Here is a 5,740-nt window from a genome sequence, read left to right on the forward strand (position 1 = left end):
AATCACCGGGTACAATAAATACATTGTATGCACAGTGTTAGTGTATAACAAAGTACAAGAAGCATGAGTCTGAACTAAACAGAAAGCATAAATCACTGAATCACAACCATTTAAAAAATCTACTTGTGAGTTTAACAACTTTTTGTTTTAAATCTTTGACTTATATATCACTTTTCAAATCAAAGAGATAAGAAGCTTTACCAAACAAGGAAGTAAAACAGGAAAGAAAACACAAAGGGGAGAGAGGAGTACTGTGGAAGGAGGAAGAAAAGTCTAATCAAGCAGCTTTAAAGATCTGTAAACAAACAAGACAAGGAATTACAAAGAGTATAAGAGAGGAGCAAAAAACCCCAACAAGACAAGGAAGTTAGACTAGTGTGTATTAACAATTGTTTTGTGTTTCTAACACTTTTGTCTCTTATGTTTAACAGGTAGGAGTATTGCAGTAATGTAGTAGTACATTTCTATATAAACATGTCTGCCACTTTAAATAGGCTTAGGTTTTATGCATTATGCATGTTTTTTTTTCTCTCTTTATTGTAGAGAAGCAAGAACAAAATATATATTCAGTTTATACAATAGAACAAACAATCAGAATATATAATAGAAAATACAATACAAAACAGCCAGGGGAACTGATTGTGCATTACACAAAAAAAACATAAGCAGGAACATAAGTCGACTTTTTGTTATTTGAATTAGATATTTATTTTATTAGCAGTTAGCTCTGGCTTCTCTCTCTCTCTTGCTCAGTGTCTCGGATCAACAAATTAACTTGTACATAAGAGTGTTGTGTTTTTGTATCTTCAGAATATGTGATTGTGATGTTTATTACAGCTTCAGTGATGTCTGCTGTCATGCTGCTAACCGGAGCTACAAACAAACAGCATGTTAGTTATTCCTCACAGATCCCTGAGTCTCTGGAACATGGGGAACAATGAGGAACTGGCTGATGCCGGCGATGGGAACCATGAGCGGGAGGCTGGAGACAACAGTCCAGACCAAGCGGCAGCTGCGCGGGAGACTTCTGCTCCTCACTGTGTTTCCTGGTCCTCTCTGTCTGAGTGAACAAGTGTGTACAAGACAGTTTTCACTTCACTCATTCACTTCACTCATTCACCTCTCATCAGCTGGTTTCAGCTTTAAACCATCTGACAACATTAACACATACTAGCAACACACAGTAAAATTAGCTTCTTCTACATTGAATTAAATGCTGTTATAGCTAGCGCGCTAATCGCGGTTAGCTTTTCACTTTAACACGTTAATGACGCAGTATAAACACACATACTTAATGACATTTGTTTATCCGTCTATAGCATTATTTAATCAGAAATAAACGACACGAACACAAACAACGTCACAAAAACAAGAGTAAATGTTTTCTTACCTGATATTTTTGCAGGATATAAATTCACTTAACTTCTCTCAGGTGACCAAACAGATTCAGTCTTTCCTAATATTCCCGTTCTCCATTAAAACCCTGCAACTCAAATCCGTTCAAAATAAGAATTAATCAGATATAAAATGATCCAGGAAACAGAAGACTAGCAGCAGTGAGGAGTGAGACACCCAGCAGCAGCTCTCCCGCTCAACACCTACTTTCTAATCTGATTCGTTATGTGTTTATGGTCTGAATCTCTAGTTTGAAGTTTTCTTCATTACAACATTATGTTCATTATTTAAAATTATGGTCCTATTTAAAAGAAAATAGACGTTAAAGCAGAGTGGCTTTAGGACGTGGCTACCGCGTCACTGACTAACAGAGGGACCTGCCTGTTGATCCGGATATGACGTCAGAGTGACGTGTCAGACATTTGACTTGTCATTGTGTTTTCAGTTCATCAAAGTTAGCTCCAACATGTTGTTTACCGGTAAATATCTTGTTCTGTGTTCAGTTGTTCTCAAAGAAACTCGGAGGAGTCGGCGGTTCATTTTTTTCCGGTAAGTACATTTTGTTTTAATCCCGTTTCTTTGCTAGCCAAGATTAGCATCCCTGTTAATATCACAGTTCAGGTGAAGATGCACCTTGCTAACCAAGCTAGCTAGCTAGTGCTAGCGTTAGCTGATAACCTGTGTGAACCTGGGTTAGCCCGTGGAGGTGTTCAGTCAAAGCCCAATAAAAAGGTGAATTTAATCGACGTTAATCTAACGACGTTTGGTTTGTGTTACTCCACGTGACCCAGTTTAATTGATCTGCGTTAGTGTAATGCGCAGCGTTAATGTCAGTTAATACATTGTCCATCAAGACGTCGTGATAGTTCAAGTTAAGATAACGTGACATATACAAAATGTGTAGACAGATATTTGTCATATAGAAGATTGTTCATTTAATACTCAAACCAGTCCTCAACTGAAGCAGACATTCATGCACCTATCCTGACAGCTGATCGATATTTGTGATTAACTGTGATCCACCGCATCTTAACTCAAGTGTTTGTGTTTTATCGTCATTTGAAAGTTTCCACACTGTGAAAACTGAGTGATCTGTGCCAACAGAAGGAGGAGCTCATGTACAGAGCAGCTCATTAGTTTCCATTCATCTGGTTGAAGGGAGACTGCATGGACATCCTTAGTTCTCTAATGTGCTGTGATGATGATGATGATGATGATGATGATGATGATGGTAGAAAACCTCCCAGTTCATCTTCCACTGATGAAATGACAGACTAACTGCTGATGAGTTAGTTTATTATTCTGTCTTCAGTATTCACAGGTTCAGTTTCTTACCTGCAGCTTCATTCTGCAGTTGTTGACAGGTGATGGTAGCAACACTTTTAAGAACAGATTTTATAAATATTAAACTGTGATTAAGTGATGGATCATCTCTGGCACTGTCACCACCTCCACAGGTGAAAGTATTTACCGATTAACATCAGCATGTTTTTTGATCCTTCACTGTCAGTGTCGTCAGACATTTAAATATTTCTAGTATTTATATTGTTGATTAAAGCTAACATAGAAATAGTCACACAATGCTGTACCTGTTACTATTGTGAAAATTCATACCAGATGTGTTCTATAAAAACCATCAACAAAGTTAAAGCAAGAGCTTCATAAATAACTTTATTGGACATTATAAACTACATTAATTTAAACAATTTACAACACTGGAAACATGTATAAAAGAATGTAATAAATTGATTAATTAAATACTGTAGTGTACAATTTACAGTCAACTGTAACTATTTAAAATCATAAAATAGTTGTGGATGAAGTTAAAGCTGAATTTCACTGTCATATGTAAGTTTGCTTAATAAAAAGAAGTAGTTGAATCAACAGTGCAACAGAATCTTTAGTAACAAGTATAATCATTATTCATCATTAGTCCTAATGTGTGAGACAAATATTTATTTGTTCCAGTAACAATCTCCCTCTAAATAAGTGATGCTGTTGGAACAGCACACTGATATTAACTATAATGGCTGATTTACTTTCTCAGCAAAGTGGTTCCACAAAGGGTTTATATCTTGATGCTTCATGTGAACAGTGCAACATCTACTGGCCTGAATGCAAAATGGGCAAATACAAACGAATGTACATCATAAATTGAGTGCAAGTATAAGGTAAAGCATGATTGTATTTTATAATCCAAGCATAGATTTACATACTGTCAAAGCAAATCAAAATGTTTTATATGCATCAAATGTTTCAATATCAGTTAAAATAAAGACATTGAGCTTAACTTGACTAAGTGTAAAAACTGGTTGGTTTGTAATGTGGACAAAGAACATGAAGCTTTATTTTTAAATGTCAGCTTTGGTGGTTGTGCTGTAAAGGTGCAAAATAAGATGTGGCCAGAACTTTAGTTTAAAATGTTAAAAAAAAGAAAAGAATTAACACTATCAACAGTGTGTGAAGCAGCCACAGTGATGATGTCATGATCAAGACCTCCATCTGTTGTATTTCAGAGTTATATACTGAAATGCGCATGCGCACCAGCCTCTCCTGACCTGTCCTGTGTTGTAATACCACTTTGTGACTGTTGACGCTGTGTGAGTCAGTGGCGCGTCAAGTCTGCCCTCAGTCCCACGAAGAAGAACAACTTCCGGCAGCGCTTGACGTTGGCATCACAGAAACACAGCAATGGCTGAACCTGCTAAAAGACGATATTCATCTGCGTCCCGAAGAACCGCTCCCGACAAGAAACCACGTTCAACGGCAAAGAAAAGAAGCAACAGAGTAAATCTGGATGTGTCTTCCCGCCGCTGGAGAAGCTGCTGAGAGGAAAGAGATGCGGTTTGATGCCGAGCTCGCAACTTTCCTGTTAGCCTGGTGAGTAGCATCAATGCTAGCTCTTTAGCTAAAAGTATAATCAGTTCAACGACCGACAAACATTTCAGGTGGTGATATTGACGTTGTGGACAGACGTTTTAGCGGTTAGTAGGATTGTGTCTGTTGCTCTCGGCTGTTGTCCAGCTAGTGACGTCAGTAACTTTAGGCTCATTTTGTAACTGACTGTAACTTGAGATTGTATGGAGCCAGGAGACCGAGTGAATACACGTCGGTCGGTTCACCATGTTGTCACCACTTTACATTACTGTTAGGAGATCAGCCATGATTGAAAGTGCACTAGGTCTTTACATTTCTCAGGAGATTTCAGCATCCCTCTGTCTTTATCAGGACCTGAGCCAGTACAGGTGTAATACCGCCTCCACCTGTCTCACCTACGGCAGAGAGTCCAGACAGTGAGGAGGGTCCAGGTGAGTAACATGCTGTCATTCACTTTTAACAGTAAGACTTGTCTTTACCACTGTGATTAAATCAGACCCACAGTGTAAACATGCTGCTATATCCTGCCAAGCACCACCCATGTGTCCTGCAGTGTGCTCTTGCCTTCATAAATCTGTAAGTGTATGGAGGTTACAAGTAGAATTCAGATCCTATTTTCACACATGAATTATAAATTCTACTTGTAACCTCGGTGTCACACACTTGCAGGAATTTGCAGCACCAAGTTTTGTGCTTTGCATGTGTTCACAAAAGTGTCTTTGTGTTGCCTCACCACTAATGTGTTTATTTATTTATATATTTATATATTGTACACCTTCACATGTATCATTTGTTCAGATTTATGCATTAAGTCTTGTTTTTATTACAGTAGATGCTAAATGAGGTTTAAATGGATGATTGTTACATCTTTTATGTTCTGAAGTCTTAGACTGTCTCAAACATTTCATAGTCAGAAGAGGAGCTGCTTGACATGTCCTTATTTTTCCTTCTGTGTGGGACGGCAGAATCCAGCTCGGATCAGAACTACACCATCCGAAACCAGCAAGAAACGGTAAGTCATGCACATGACTCCTCCCATTATACGTGTATATAGACTCACATTAGGGTCAAAATGACTGAGCTTGTAAAGTGACCTTAACAAATAATTCCAATGTTTGTAGTTGTAAATCAACATTTGTTAACCTGTAAAATAAATCTCCATGACAAATTCAACTTCCTGCATGTGTAGAAGAGACCCCCCCCCCCCCCCCCCGAGTTAAATTGATATTCTGTTTATTACATTTAAGTTGTCGTCAAATCGAATGCATCAGAAAACAATGTTGGTGTGATGATTCATATATTTGGCTTGAATACAATTAAAATACTTGTTTGGAAACTTGCTGTGTCTGATTTGTTGTTAAGGAACTTATTGAGGTGTTATTGTGAACTGTTGTTACTGTAGCTACATATGTACTTAGGCTCAAATTAGGGTCAAAATGATTTTGAGCTTGTAAAGTGATGTTCACAA

General features: G+C 37.9%; 1 long non-coding RNA gene across 3 annotated transcripts; it reads left to right on the forward strand.

Annotated features, from left to right (window-relative positions):
- Positions 1–934: 934 nt before the first annotated feature.
- Positions 935–5,467, forward strand: LOC130187830 (uncharacterized). 3 transcript variants are annotated; one of them, XR_008830514.1, is made up of 5 exons: positions 935–1,072; positions 1,899–1,944; positions 3,912–4,275; positions 4,624–4,703; positions 5,238–5,467. It is a non-coding gene; the product is annotated as an uncharacterized LOC130187830 (long non-coding RNA). The 3 variants fall into 3 exon arrangements; XR_008830515.1 differs by lacking the exon at positions 935–1,072 and having other exon boundaries at positions 1,805–1,944; positions 5,156–5,467; XR_008830513.1 differs by lacking the exon at positions 935–1,072 and having other exon boundaries at positions 1,807–1,944.
- Positions 5,468–5,740: the final 273 nt, after the last annotated feature.

This window comes from Seriola aureovittata, chromosome 19 (assembly GCF_021018895.1).
Source record: "Seriola aureovittata isolate HTS-2021-v1 ecotype China chromosome 19, ASM2101889v1, whole genome shotgun sequence".
In the NCBI taxonomy this organism is placed as follows: domain Eukaryota; kingdom Metazoa; phylum Chordata; class Actinopteri; order Carangiformes; family Carangidae; genus Seriola; species Seriola aureovittata.